Source organism: Aotus nancymaae, unplaced genomic scaffold (genome assembly GCF_030222135.1).
Source record: "Aotus nancymaae isolate 86718 unplaced genomic scaffold, 86718_ANA_hifiasm-v0.15.2.pri h1tg000046l, whole genome shotgun sequence".
NCBI lineage: Eukaryota > Metazoa > Chordata > Mammalia > Primates > Aotidae > Aotus > Aotus nancymaae.
This window is the reverse complement of record NW_026988460.1, coordinates 27,291,533-27,307,273: the sequence shown is the minus strand read 5'-3', so window position 1 is coordinate 27,307,273 and position 15,741 is coordinate 27,291,533. Positions and strand designations below refer to the sequence as shown.

At 54.3% G+C, this 15,741-nt stretch overlaps 1 pseudogene; it reads left to right on the top strand.

The window, feature by feature from the left end:
* The first annotated feature begins 2,818 nt into the window (after positions 1 to 2,818).
* Positions 2,819 to 2,937, top strand: LOC135268906 (5S ribosomal RNA; annotated as a pseudogene).
* Positions 2,938 to 15,741: the final 12,804 nt, after the last annotated feature.

Below are 15,741 nucleotides of genomic sequence, written 5' to 3'. Positions count from 1 at the left end.
AGCTCCTTGGAGATGTCGCCAGGTTCACCCCAGTGGAGGACCAGCAGTGTGCAGACCAGATGTCTGCCGCCCTGGAGGCAGGGACTTCCCTTCCCCCAAGTTCTATGCATGACCCCAAGTAAAGAGGGGTGGGAGGTGTTATCAGGAGGATGATTGGTAGTATTGCTTTCATTACGGTCCTGCTGCCAGTCCTGGAACACCCACTTTTAGCCAGGCACTTCACAGATGCTGCCCGTAGTAGTCCTAAAGGGTAAGAGATCAGCAAGGCCTCGCATCTTGCTGATCTCTGAACATTTGCTAATTGGGGGCTGGGCATCATGATCCCATTTTACAGCTGGGGCAACTGAGACTACAAGCACCTGCCAAGGACCCGCGCCGGTAGGAGTGGGCCCCAAACCTGGGCACTCTCTCGCAGGCACCCTCACAGACAGAGCCTGGTCTCCCACTGCCTCTCCTGAGCCCCCACCCCGGGCCTGAGCTCCCCTGCTGATGGGGGGCAGGGGACACACCATCTGTCTGCAGAGCCAGAGGTGCCACTGGGGGAGGACACGCCACCCCCACAAGGCAGTGGACGGGGCCTCCCTGCATCCGTTACTTGCCCCCCACCCAGACTCTGCCCACCGCACAGCAGTGATAGATAGTTTGTGAAATACCCTGAGCTTGCGGTTGACCAGAATTCTGAAATAATTCCATTGAGACCGGAATTCATGCAATGTTCTGTATCCTGATGTGGTAAAGCAGGCCGCCCGCGGGGGCGCAAGGGGATGTGAAGGCCCGGGGATGGTGAGGCAGTCTCCAGGCCCTGCAGCAGGGGCTTCTGCCACCCCCCCTCGCCCACGGGCTCCGGAAGGCCCATCTGACAGGAGCAGGGCCCTGATAAGCACCACCTGACCAGGAGGCCCCCGGCAGAGAGATTAATGCACAAATTGTCAACAACCTCCCCATGCTTCACCCCCCGAGAAGAGCAGGGCGGGGGGGGGGGCCACTGGGAAAGGAAGGACAGAGGAGGCCTCACCCGGAGAGAGGCAAGAGGACAGCTCAGCCCGGCCCTGCCCTGCAGCCTCAGGCTGACTGCCCCACCTGCGCCGGCCGGGCTCTGGGCATCTAGGGTGGGAAGAGGCCAAGGTGTAAAGCCAGGCCAGCATCGTGGGCCAGTGTGATGCCCGAGCAGACCCTGGCTGTGCAGGAGGGTGGGTGGGAGCTGCTGCCTGCTGAGCCCCCTCAGCCTGGAAGCTCCCCGAAGCTGGAGCTGACGCCAAACCTCCTGGCCCAGGACCCTGCACTCCAGTCCCTGGCTCTGCCGGCCCCCAGGGTGGCTGCTCTGGAGGGAGACATGGGTTTCTCCTTGGCGGACACCCCTCTCAGTACTGTGGAGTGTCCCTGTATTTCTGCAGCCAGGCAGGGACTCCAGGCCTGCTTGAGCCTAGGAGGTTGAGGCTGCAGTGAGCTGAGCTCACACCACTGCACTCCAGCCTGGGTGACAGAGTGAGACCCTATCACTTGGCAGAGCACGGTGGGATTACAGGAGGAGGCTGAGGGTGGCTCTGGGGTCATCACATTCAGGACCACACATGGTCAACAGGCTCAGGCTGATGAAGTCCCCTCTCCTCGTGGGACAACCAGAAGCTCAGGGGCAGCCTGGTGGGTTTTCTATAAAGCAACATGCAGCCATTGGAAGGGCTGCCCTGGGCTCTGCCATTAGGAGCTTCCTATTTCTTACGTGGAGGAAACTTTTCTCTAAAGCAGTGAAGGTACCAAAGACACAAACTGAGGGCCACTGGCATACTGAGCTTGCTGCATGGGTTATCAGGTTCTCATTTTCTTTAAGTCCATTCTTTCAGGTCGTATTTCCAGCTTTGCTGTGGAAGCTCTGGCCACTCTGAGCTCACATTCCCTCAAAGCTCCACGTCTGGAGCTGAGCAGGGGCCACCCTAAAACAGGCCCATCCACTTCCCACCCCTGCTCCTCTCTGCAGTGAACAGAACAGTGAGGATCCAGAGTGTGAACCCCACGGACTGGGAGGAGTATGTACCACGCAGGACAGCACTGCGGTTCACGCTCCTGCAGGGGCCCCGGCCTGGAGTCCGTCTCCATCATTCTCCCACCTCTGCTAGGGCACTCAGCTGCTGCAGTTGCTCGTCATGGACTATTTTCATGCAAGTCCATCTTCCTCATTGGGTTGCCAAAGACAGGGAACACAGGCTCAGGGGCCATGGGACTCAGGGACTAGGAGCGGGGGTGGACGTACATGAGGCTGCACAGACCTGAGTGCTCAGTGCTCAGATGAATCCTCTGAACCTTTTCAAGAGCAAGAGATCTGGAAAATTCAATTTCTTTTTTTTTAGCGGTTTTGCTCTGTTGCCCAGGCTACAGTGCAGTGGTGCAATCACGGCTCACTGTAACCTCGACCCCCTAGGCACAAGCGATCGCACCTTGGCCTCCCAAATAGCTGGAACTATAGGCACACACCACCATGCCTGGCTAATTTTTTAAAGATTTTTTTGTAGAGATGAGGTCTCCCTCTGTTGGCCAGGCTGGTCTTGAACTCCTGGGCTCAAGCGATCCTCCCACCTCGGCCTCCCAAAGTGCTGAGATTATAGGCATAAAGCACTGTACCAGATGGAAAAATTGCATTTTTTAAGTAATATCTCCGAGGTTTTAAATGTTGAAAATGAATTCACCATTTAGTAATAAAAATAATATTCTATAAGGAAAATAAAATACATCTGCCAGATAGGAGGTGCAGCCTCCAATTAGGAGCAAGGAGGTTCATCAGATCCCATGCTATCTGGTCAGCTGGTGTCAACAGGGAATGAAAGTCTATGGCCATATCACCCTGAACACGCCTAATCTCGTTGGATCTCAGAAGCTAAGCAGGGTCAGGCCTGGTTAGAACTTGGATGGGAGACCGCCTGGGAATACCGGGTGCTGTAGGCTTTGTGTAAATAAAAAAAAAGAAAACTATCCCCTGTAAAATGTTCTGATCATCTTTTCTAGCCCGGCCTAGGGCTGCTTCTGAGCACCTAGCTAAGTCAGATTCTAACCAGCCCTCGGGGAACTAGGCATGGTGCAGTGGACAGAGACAGATAATTAAAGCAATGAAATAGCATGACATCCTTCTGTACATGAATGGAGGGTTTCCTGAGGAATTCACAAGAAATTGCTAGTACCGTTCTCCTCTGGGAGGGAGGCCGGTAGGAAGCTGGAGCTTCTGCTTGCCTCTCTACACCCTTCTCATCTGTCTGGATCCTTGCTATAAACATGTGTTACTCTTACAATTTTTGTTTTTGTTTCTGTTTTTGAGATATGGTCTCACTCTGTCACCCAGGCTGGAGTGCAGTGGTGTAATCTCAGCTCACTGCAGCCTCAACCTCCTAGGCTCAAGCCATCCTCCCACTTCAGCCCCCTGAGTAGCTGGGACTAATCTTTGCATTTTTAGTAGAGATGGAGTGTCATCATATTGGGCAGGCTGGTCTTGAACTCCTGAGCTTGAGAAATCTGCCCACCTCAGCCTCCCAAAGTGCTAGGATTACAGGCATCAGCCATCACGCCTGGCCTCTTACAATTTTTTTAATCTCTTTTTGTTGTTACAAACGGGTCTTGCTATATTGCCCAAGCTTGCCTCAGTCTCCTGAGCTAGACCTATCCTCCAGCCTCAGCCTCCCAAGTAGCTGGGACTATAGGCCCACACCACTTTTATAATTTTTAAAACACAGAAACATTTTTAAAATAAATCTGGATATAAACAGATGTGGCAATACCTTCACAACATTGTAACCTCAACGCACAGAGAGCCCACCAAGGCAGTAACCACATCTATGAGAGGGAGAAGGAAAGTAGCACTGAAGTTTTCCCAGGGGTAACGCTGGAGGTGGGTTTGAGAGAATGAATAGTTTTTCCAGGCAGACCAGAAGGAATGTTTCGAAGACACAGGACACCAGGAGTTGTGGGGATCACCAGGAACGGTTTTGTGGCGTTTGTGGAGGGGTTAAGCCTTGAAGGAGGGGAGAATAGGACAGAGACGGGGTTAGGGCAGGAAGTGTAGCACAGGCACGGACACGGAGCACAACTCCAGGGACAGTGGCATCTGGCTGCGGCTCCATGAAGGCCATCTCCCCAATGGCAGGGAGGGGTGAGGACCTGGGTTCAAGTCCAGGTTCTGCCACTTACTTGGCATGAAGCCTTGAATTTGCCCTATCCATGCACCGTTAGCTCCCCTGTTAAAGGGGGGATGTGTAGCAGGGTGTAGTGGTGCACGCCTGTAGTCCCAGCTCATCAGGAGGCCCAGGCAGGAGGATGGCTGGAGCCCAGGAGTTTGAGGCCAGCCTGAGCAACATAGCCAAACCACATCTCTAAATAAATAAACGGGAGCGTGGAACTTGTGTCCTACTGAGAGAGTGTGCCAGAGCACCTAAGAGCCACAGCTAAGGAACTGTGCACACGCTGTGAGGAGTTGGCACAGGTCCTCACTGCCCCAAACAGGGTCAGCCCAGGAGAGCGGCTGCCCCACCCCTCGCTGCCACACAGGCCGGGAAAAGCCATGGCTCTCCAATGGGCATCCATGCTCCGGGCTAAGCAAAGGCTCTGCAAAACTGGGGCCAGACAGCTACTCAGTGTCTGCTGTCTCCTCTAGCCCTGAATCACAGGCCGCCGCAGGATGGCTCTGGTGACAGAGGGTAGGCTCTGAGCAGGAACCTCAGCCTGGGAATGTCAGGTCCTGAGGACAGGACCTGACACGGAGCCGCCACTGGAAAGAAGCCCAGGGCTCCCAGGCCGGCGCTGCGGGGACGGGCCCGGGGCAGAGGTGCTCCAGGTCAGCGGGGGACTCTGGTCGCTGCAGAGGCCGAGGACACACGGGGTGACAGCCCGTTCCGGAGCCGGTCATCAGGCGTCAAGCCCCGCTGGGCTCCTCGCCGTCGCAGGGCCTTTCTCTGCCCTTCCCGAGGCTCAGTTTCCTGAACTGGAAGCTGACGGCGCGGGGCAGCCGGGAGGAGCCAGGGCGTGAGGAAGGGAGTTCCCGTCACCCCTGGCTCAGAACAGCAGCGCCACAACAACCGCTGGCGTTCATCGAGCCTCTCAGCAGCACTGCGAGGCGATCTCGGGGAGAATTCCATGCCACAGCAGAGGAAACTGAGGCAAGCAGGGTGATCCACAGCCGGGGAGTAGCGGGCGGGCGCCCAGGCTGCCACTGAGCTGAGGACCGGCCCCTCTGCCCGCCGGGAGGCGCGTGTGGCCTAGGCGGGGGCGCCCTCTGGCGGCCGCGGGCTCCGAACCCCGCCGGCTTCGCAGGCGTGGGCCAGGACAGCAGCGCTCTCGCCAGGGCCCAGCGCCCCACTTTGCCAAGGAGAGACCAAGGCTGTCCCTGGAGCAGCAACTTTGTTCAGAGCCATGGAACACGTCCACGGGAGAACTGGAGGAGGAGGCCAGACTTGCTGCTGGGCAGCTGGCACGTGGACGTGGGGTGTGACTCCAGCATTTAATGGAGTGCCTGCTCCCAAACATGAGTCCCCGAGTATGAGGTTATCCTCTTTTATGGATGAGACCCTGAGGCTCAGAGACCTGTCCGACGCTAAAGCCACCCGTTGGGACTGACCCCAGACAGCCTCTTAACAGCCACTGGGTTCCACTGGGGCCAGTGGAATGTGGCATGAGGCAAAAGGGACTCTTTCCCCTCTGAAATGTGAGCTGAACTAGATCAGTGTTTTGCCAGCATTCAAGTCCACCTTGCAGCGTGTGCAGGATGCACTATCGCCCATGTTCATATTCACATCCTAACACCAGGCCTGCACAGTGCTGATGGTGGGCACTGCCTCATGCTGTCAGCTTATTTGAGGATCACACCAACAATCACAGTCTGGTTAGAAATTAATATGACCCTGTTTTATGAATGGAAAATGGAGGCTAAGAGCAGCTGAGCACATTTCCACAGTCACACAGCCAGACAGCATCAAATCCAGCAACCCAACCTGGGCCACCGGTTTCTGGCATCTGCAAAGCAGAGATGCCAGCTTACCCAGTTCTGCTTTGCTCACTATGTTGCCTGGACTGGTCTTGGTCTTGAACTCCTGGGCTCAAGCCGAGTACGGGAATTAAGCACAAGCCACCACCCAGGCCTATATTCTTTTTTAAAATTTATCCTTATATGAAACTTTGTATCTCTGACGTAAGTGGAAAATTACTTTCACATGGCTAAATACAGGCAGCTGTAAAAATCAAATACAATGTATGGCCCGTGAGGTGGCTCACACCTGTAATCTCAGCATTTTGGGAGGCTGAGGAGGGAGGACCACTTGCGCCCAGGAGTTTGAGACCAGCCTGGGCAACACAGTGAGACTTCATCTCTTAAAAAAAAAAAATCAATCAAATACAATTTACATGAAAAAGTGATCCAGTTCTGGCTAGAGAGAGAATGGTCAGCAGAGAGCCTGGCATTCTAGACAAGGGTCCATCTTCATTGAAGAGGTTTCCATGTTACAAGTGAGTGAACTGGTGGGGCACTGCCTGGTTTTCTCCTGAATCCCACCCCACTGCGGCACAGATTTCACTCCCCAGGAGCAGCAGCACCCCCTCCCAACCCCCAGCCTCTCCGCTGCAACATGAAGCATGCAAGAAAGACGAAGGTGTGTGTGTCACTCACTGGGGAGTGCTTGTGAGACTCAGGGAAGACAGAGGCATGGCTGTCCGTAATTGGGGTGCAGGTGGTGAGGCACGGGGGAAGATGGTGGTGTGGGTGTCCATCTCTGCTGTGAGGTAGAGGGCAGACCCCATGTAGATCTAGGGTCACAGGTTAGCCTGGACATACGAGTGGTGACTTAGATGACAACTGAAACCAGTGCCACGGTCTGAATGATTTTGTCCCCCCAAAATGTACTTATTGATGTCCTCATTCCATAGTGATGGTATCAGGAGGTGGGGCCTTTTGTGGGATTACCTAAGTCATGAAGGAGGAGTGCTCATGATTGGGCTCCAGGACCTGATAGCAGAGCCCTCGCTCAGCACGCCAACTTCTGCCTGCGAGGACAGTGAGGACACCGGCAGGCAGCATCATGGAAGAGAGCCCTCCACAGAGCCCGCCACTGCTGGCACCCTCATCTTGGAGTTTCCACCCTTCTGAACTGTGAGAAAGGAATGCGTGTTGTTCTGAGTGCCCCGATTGTTGTTATTTTGTTATCACAACCCGAACGGACTAAGACAGCCAGCAGAAGCACGTGCTTCTGATCCACGTGGACCCAGGTACATGAAAATCCACCACGTGTTCCCCGGTGTGCACACGCACCTGTCCCCATGCGTCTCACACAAGATGCTCTGGCGGTGGGCAAGGGGAGGGAAGTTGGGGCTGGAAAGCAGGAAGACGCAGCGAGCCCAGAGGGTGCCCTGATCTGATGAAAAAGATAAAAATAGAACGAACTAGAATCAAATGCCCCACACAGGGCCTGGCCTGTTCTGACCCCCAGATCCCTCACGCCCAGCTGTGGAGCCTGAAACAGCTGCTGTGTTATCTGTACCTCTGTCAGCCAGTGTGTTGCCTCTGTGCCTGGTCCATGGACGTCTGACTACGGGTCTCTGTAAACATAGGGGCAGTGTCCGCAGTCCCTCAGGGCAGCCCCAACAGATGGGCCTTCCAGACTGGCTCTGTCAAGACCTGAAATTCCCAAGTCCTAAAAAGGCTCCAAATCCTCCTCCCACCCCACATAGACAACACACAAATAAATTGCAACTGCTGTGTCCTAAGCACTTCGTGTGTGCCCGGATGTTTACACACGTATTTGTCATCCTCACAACATAAGTAATATTTAGTCCATTCTTTGAATGGGATAACAAGCAGAAAGAACTTAAGTGACTTACCTCAAAGTCACCCAGCTGGCACAAGCAGGGTTCAGGTCCAGATAGGTGGGATCCCACCTCCCGCCCTCTTCTGACAGCCCCAGGCTGCCTCCCACCACACACACACACACAGATGCACACACACGCACGTGTACATGACATGCACGAAGGACAGCCTCGGGTCAGCCTCCATCTCTGACAAATCCCCCCACCCCATCCTCTGGCCCTGCTCCTCCAAGGCTCCCAGCATGTGGCCCAGTGGCCCAGCCTCAGGCTGCACCTCTCTGCTGGTGGAGAAGGAAACCCTGGGCTCTCCAGCAGAGCTGCAGGTGCTGGCAGTGAAGCCGTGTCTTCATCCATGTCCATCCAACACGCACTCCCTGAGTGACTGGACCCACTCCCTCTACTCCAGGCCTTTGTGCCATACACAAGATCCAGTCCAGGGCCCTAGTCTGATGGAGAGAAGTGGTCGGGAAAGTGAGCAGGCCTCGGGGCTTCGTGACAGGCCCCAAGGGCAGAGGGGAGAGTGACAAGACCTAGGGCTGAGACTTAGGAAAGTGACAGGTGGCCAGCATAGTGGCTCACGCCTGTAATTCCAGCACTTTGAGAGGCTGAGGTGGGCAGATCACTTGAGTCCAGAAATTCAAGACCAGCCTGGGCAACACAGCAACACTCCATTTCTACAATTCAAAAAATATGTACATATTTAATTTTTTCTTTTTTTTAGACAGAGTCTTGCTCTGTCACCCAGGCTGGAGTACAGTGTTGTGATCTTGGCTCACTGCAACCTATGCCTCCCTGGTTCAAGTGATTTTCCTGCCTCAGCCTCCTGAGTAGCTGGGACTCCAGGCGTGTGCCACCACACCTAATTTTTGTATTTTTAATAGAGACGGGGTTTCATCATGTTAGCCAGGATGGTCTTGATCTCTTGACCTCGTGATCCACCCACCTCAGCCTCCCAAAGTGCTGAGTTTACAGGCATGAGCCACCACGCCTGGCCTATATTTAAATTTTTTTAAAGAAAAGAGACAGGTGCTCTCCAGAGCAGCGGCGTGTGTTAGCACACAGCGGCAGGGTGCACTCACCATGTGAGCACACCATGCAAAGTGTTTCTGCACGCACGTGTGCCCTGGAGCAGCCTGTGTGCCTCTGCGTGGCTCTGAGAGTCTGTGCATGTGTGCATGAAGGGGAGAATCTGTGGGAAAGGACGTGTAGCGCAGAGGTGAACACAGGCTCTGAGACCGGCACGCCGAGCTCACATGCTGTGCAAGTTCCCTCAGTGACAACAGTGGCAGCCGGAGCAGCACCTGGCAGAGCAAGCGTGAGCAGGCTCCTTATCATTTCCACTCTGCAGGCATCTTTGTGGGCTGCACGAGGTCCCTGTGGCAGGGACTCTGCCCACCCCCCACTGTATCCCCAGGGCCAGGGGCATGGCAAGTGCACATATCTGGCATGCATGGATCTGCCTAGCACCAGGTGTGCACCTGTGTGTGTTCACTCGTGTGCATGTCTGTGAGCCTCAGTGACAGTCACAGGTGTGAGAGAGGCAGGTGCACACCTGAGCACTGGAAGGGCTGCATGTGCGTGGCATGCATATGACATGCGCAAGGACACACGCATACATATACACAGACACACACGTGCACACACAGAGACACATGGACATGGACATACACACACACACACACACACACACACACACACACACAGAGGTCACAGCCCAAAATAACACCTTCCTGTAGCTAATGCCTCTCCTTCTCCCTCACCCCCTCACCCCAGGTGTATATGGATTCCCCCAGCCCAAGCCTCCCTCCCCAGACCATCCTTCTCTAGCCCTGTCAAGTTCAAAAGGGTCTCCTCCTCGGATCAGCCTCCATCTCTGACAAATGCCCCAGCCATCCTTTGACCCTGCTCCCCCAGGGCTCCCAGCATGTGGCCCAGTGGCTGTGTGCCTTCTGTGCACCCCCCATAAGAGTAAACATGACAGAGACAGAGAAGGCCCCACGCTGCTAGAACAGGTCAGAGGGGTCAGGAAGGACCCATGTTGCATCACAGCACCCCAAAATTCACTGAGGCAACCAGGAGACCCACCGTGGGGACCTCAGACCTGTCTTGTCCCAGCACTGTGGAGGAAAGGATCCCTGGGGCCCTCGAGATCCTTAATTATGTGATGGTGATATTGACAAATGTGATTTTTAGTTATTATCTAAGAAAATGTACCAACATTTGAAAGATCCTGCATAATTTATTGTATCAATTTTCCACCTTCTTCATATAACTAGTGCTTGATTTAAAAAGATCCATTCAAAGTATCTTCCTCCACTGAGGCTGCTTCTGGAACTCTCCCTGCACTAACTGGCCCCAGAATCCCAGCACATCAATGCTAGAAGGCCCTCTGACATCTGTCATTGTGCAGGAAGACTTGAGGCCCAGAGAGGGCAGGGCCTTGCCCAAGCTCACACAGGTGCTAGCTGCAGAGAGGGACTGGTCCCAGGTCTGTTTGTCTCGGTGAGGGCTGGCTCCTCCCTCCCTCCACACCTACAGCTCCAACCCCATGTGTGCTGACACCTTGATCCGCAGTCTGAACCAATGAATAAATGGACATTTATAAAGCACTTTGTAAACAGCTAAGCTCAGTTCAAACCAAAGGGTTATACTGGTCACCTGGTATCCGTCAAAGGAAAAGACTCCTCCTGTTCCTTGAGCCAGTGCTGCGCCAGGGGCTTTCCCAGGTGGCACACCTCTGAGCTCCTTCCAGTCCTCGTAGCGTTATGGTCCCCATTCTCCAGGTGAGCAATGCGAGGCTCAGAGAAGAAAAACAGCAATCCCTGAGCCTTGAGTGGGTCAGACACCATCAGGAGCCTGGCATAGGTATGAGTGCTCCCTGATGCAAAGGCTGAGGTACATGAGTGCCGGGGCCATGCAGGCACCAGGACCCAGGCCTGGGGGAGAGGAAGCTGGAAGCTGAGGAGCTGGAGCACTCTAGAAGGCAGGTGTGAAAGAGACCTAACTTGGAGGCAGGAGGTCCTGCAGTCACCAGAGGCCTGGATGGGGGCGCGAAGAGACCAGGAGAAAAGAGGCTGCAGGATTTGTGGCCGCCCAGCCCACGCCCTGCTACACCACCCTGCCCAGCTCTCAGCTGTCCTGGGTCTCAGCTCAGGATCTCCTCCAAGGGATGCCCTCCTGACCTCCAGACACATCCATTTATCACATCACCCATTTTACTTCCTTCATTGCATTTATCACTATTGTACTGCCAGTGCCCAAAACAGTGCCCACTACAAAGTGGATTTTTTTTTTTTTTTTTTTTGGTGTGTGTGTGTAGTTTGTTTGTTTTAAACCATTCGGATTGCATTTATTTGTAAAAATAGGCATGCAGCCCTCCCTCTGGTCTTCCAGTCCCTGTCCCTCCCAGGGCAGGGCCTTTCCAGAACACTCCTGTTTACCCTTTGAGTTGCTGACTTGCAGAAATCACAATAAGCACCCATTTTTCTGTTACTGGCTTTCCTAGTCACCTATGAAAAGGGCAAAAACCTCGACAATACATAAACCATATAGAAGAGGGCAAATTCACAAGGAAAAATGACCAACCTTGTCCATTACTTAAAAATGGCAAATGGGGGCCGGGTGCGGTGGCTCACGCCTGTAATCCAAGCACTTTGGAGGCCAAGGTGGGCGGATCACCTGAGGTCGGGAGTTCAAGACCAGCCTGACCAACATGGTAAAACCCCGTCTTTAAAAAAAATAATAAAAATTTAAAAAAAAATTTTTTTTTAATGGCAAATGGGCCAGGTGCGGTGGCTCATGCCTATAATCTCAGCACTTCAGGAGGCCGAGGCAGGCAGACAATTTGAGCCCAGGAATTCGAGACCAGCCTGAGCAACATGGTGAAACCCCATCTCTACAAAATATACAAAAATTGTTTTTGTTTTCAAGACAAGGTCTCACTCTGTCACCCAGGCTGGAGTGCAGTGGTGTGATCATAACACTGCAGCCTCAACCTCCCAGGTTAAATGATCCTCCCTCATCAGCCTCACAAAGTGTTGGAAGGACATTTATAAAGTCCACTACACTCAGTTGAGGATATTTGTTAAATGAATTGATGCGCTGCCTCTGTTTAAACTCTACTGAAAGAGAGCACCCAGTCTAGGGAGGCAAACAATCCATTCCACTTCAAAGAGTAAGGCCCAGTGGTGTAAGGTAGGGACCTCTCAGCCCACCTGGAGAATAGGGAAGGCTGCCGGGAGGCAAAGCTTCAATGGGTCTTTGCTGATCTCCTCCTCAGTGCTAACAAAGGCACCATTTCTCAGGGCTCTCCCATGAGATCTCTCCCTTAAGCCCTCAATCCCACCCAATCCTGCTCTACAGGGATCTATTCATGGGCCCCTTCTCTCCTGGATCTTCAACCTTTGTGTCCCTGTTACTTCCTTCCTTCCCATCAGCATTTGAACAGTCTCCTGTCCTTCCCACAGTTACATCGACTGTCTGCATCCCCCCAGAATTCCTACGTTGAAACCTTACCGCCAGTATGAAGCATTAAGGGGTGGCACGTTTGAGAGGTGATTAGGCCATGAGGGTAGAGCCCTCATGAACGGACATTAGTGCCCTTATAAGATACCTCCGAGAGTTCCCTCATCTCTACCACCATGTGAGGACATGAGAAGTTCCTATCTTTGAACTAAGCAACAGGACTCCTTGACACCAAATCTGCCGGTGCCTTGATCTTGGACTTCCCAGCCTCCAGAACTGTAAGAAGCAAATTTCTATTTATAGCTACCCAGTCTATGATATTTTGTTATAGCAGCCCTAACAGACTGAGACACTCGTCTTAAAACAAATCTTTCTGGATTCTATCGCATGACTGGAGGTCAAAAAAAGAGTCTGGACTCCTCCCTCCCCACCATCCCCCTCAGACAAATCCTTCAGATGCAGCGATGGCCCCTCCTGATGGCCCTCCCTTCTGGCCTGACTTTCCTGACGCCCAGTACTTCTACTGTCTGCTCCCTTCTATGACCCCTGCATTTAGTCCTGAGCCTGTCACACTACATGTGGAACCAAGGGCCTGATGGAAGCTGAGACCTTAAAGGGCTGGGCTGGGGACACCATAAAGGGCTTGGCCATGGTAGGGGACAGGCTGCCTCATTCAGCTTTTGCTTCAGCTCTAGCCCAGTCTGAAGGTGCTCTCTTCCCTCCGTCATCTCCCACACCTGTCCGAGCAGGTGACAAAGCAGTCCCCAGATCTCAGGCCACCAGCCCCAAAACCAGGCCAGAGTCCCAGAGGCAGGCCCAGCTTCAAAATGGCGCCAGGTCTCATCCAAAGCATCAGGCCTTTGCAGAGGCCATGAGCCCTGGGGTACACTCGGGGGCATTTCCTGTCTGAGCCTGCAGCCCCCAACCGCTGGCAGCATGGGCTTCCGGCGGGGCTGCGGCCGGGGCCTGCACTATCAGCTCGGCACCAGACGCCCGGTCAGGATACTTGTGGTGAAACTGTGAGGGCGCACTGGGTCCTTGGGGTTTTCTCCCATGACAGCCTCTAAGACAAATGGAAGAGAGAAAGTGACACCCAAAACTTCTTCAGCCGTGTTTTCCCCTCCCTGAGCCAGGGTCCAGGTTGCTGGCTGGGGCCTGCCATGCGACCACCTATGGTTACAGGGACATCCCAAAGCTGCAGCCATGGAGGCTGCCAGGGCCAAACCACTAGTGTCAGGCATCTTGGCCAAGGTTGGACAAAAGGGACTGTGGCCTGGGAATCTGAACAGGAGTGGGAGTGTGTGGGTCACTCCTATGTGGCCACGTGAGGGCCAGAGAGGATATGCTGGGTCCAACACCAAATGAGAGTTATCAGATGTCTGGGGCACGTCCCCTTGAGCCAAGAGATGCCTGGCCTGAACTTGGTTTTACACCCAGGGCCCCACTTCACCTCCTCCCTGAGATTTACAAAGGGGAAACAGACTGGGCTAGAGCTGAGGCAAAAGCCGAAAAGCAAACCCTGTTTACTACTGGGGAAATAGGATCAGGGAAGCGCAGGGCTGGCAGTGGTCTAGGGCGCTCCGTCCCAGCAAACAAGGGATGTGAAGAGGTCCGGGGTGGGGAGGGCAGCGCTGGATGCCCCACCCGGCCCAGGGATACACCCAGCACAGGATGCTGGGGGAGCCACTGGCCTTGGCCAGCCCAGCTGGCCCTGTGGCCTTCCAGGGCAGCTAAGAGCCCAAGTCCGCATGGCTAAGCCTCTCAGCAGCCCAGTGGCCCTGAGCCTGCCGACCCCAGACCCAGTCCCAGTCCGGGCAGAGGCGGCCGTTTACGAGCCCACACCCATAGGTGGCGCCACAGCCGGAGAATTGTCGGAGCCGCCCTGCCTCTAAATTAGGAGCAGCCCCACGCATGCGCGACTTTTCCAGCCCGAGCCCGCACTCCGCGCCTCCCTGTTCGGTCTTACTCCCCGGCGCCCCCTGGTGACGTGCCGCAATGTTTCAAACGGACACCAGGGCGCAGGCGCAGCTCGCTGCTCAGGCCTGCGAGAAGCCCACCAGGCCAGCAGAGAGCGCCTACCAACTTGCATGCGGGCCCAGCGAGTTCTCTTGGTTTCGCCTAAGCTGACTGCTCCAAAACACGGAGAAAAAGTTTCAGGGAGAGTAAGATGAGTAAACAGGAGAGCTGGTGAAGCAGCTGGCCAAATGGCCCGAGGTGATATGCAGCCAGCAAAGCAGGGCCCCTCCGTGAGGCACAACCGCCCGGGGGCTTCCCTAGGGGAGCAGGGGCTGCGGCGGACGCTTCCCAGGCGTCAGGATATGCACCCTTCCGCAGGAGCTCCCGAGGCCAGGCGTGCGTGGGGCCTGGTTCACGGGCACACCACAGTGGTGCGAAGCATGGGTTAAACGCGGCCATAAGGCCTTCCAACCCCCAGGACAGGACCAATCCTCCGCTCCTGGCTCAGGCCAGAGCTTGGGGTCGCAGGACTCGACCGTCGCTGTTTAACAAGCACTTGCTACATCCCATTACGACCGCATGTGACCCACACAGCCATCCTAGGAAGCAGGTAATACAGCCCTGCTCCATTTTGCACGGAAAGACTTGCCTAAGGTCACACAGAGCAGCAGGCCTGAGATTTCCTTCCAGGGATCAGACTGTAGAGCCCCACTCTGGAGGGTCCTCCTTCTGTCCATCCCATCCTTCCACTGACCTTGGACCCTCATTTCCCCTCTGCACAATCTTTTAAACCCTATGTTCAACTTCTCATTTCAACCGGAACTTTCCCAATGGCATTTAACACACTTGGTGTCTTCCACCTTAGAGTAGAGCATCCAAGCTGCACATCCTCCTGGAGGCCCTCGATCATCCCTTTCACAGCCTGTTTCACAGCGAAATGCACTGTCGGTATCCAGAGAAAGCCTCACTTCCATCCAATTCCCATTCCCACACCAACACAGTTCTCAAGTGACCAATGCAGTAAAAGGCTTCAGTGATCCACTCCTACAGCCAAAAGGCACTGCCCGGTCTCCTCTTCAGCCACAGCATTTGCTGATGGTTCACTCCTACAAACATTTTCCCACTTGGCTTCATGACACCACACAGTCCTGGTCTTTCTTGTCCCAGGCTAGGAGAGACCTGGTCTTTGTCAACCCAGGTGGCCACTATTACTTCGTCATAGTAATATTCAGGTCTGGATCTCTTCTTATTCTACACCCTTCCTAGGCACCCTCACCTGCCACAGCCTCCTTCTCGCCTTTTCCATAACTATCTGTAAGCCCAGCAGCCTGAGATTTACCATTTCCACACCAGACCTTAGAATCCGAAGGCCTGACTATCTACCTGTCCAAGGACATTCCCACTTGGATGTCCCAAGTACCTCAATTTTGCCATATCTGAAACAAAATTCAACATCAGCTCCTCACAACTGGTTTTCTACAGACTTCCCCA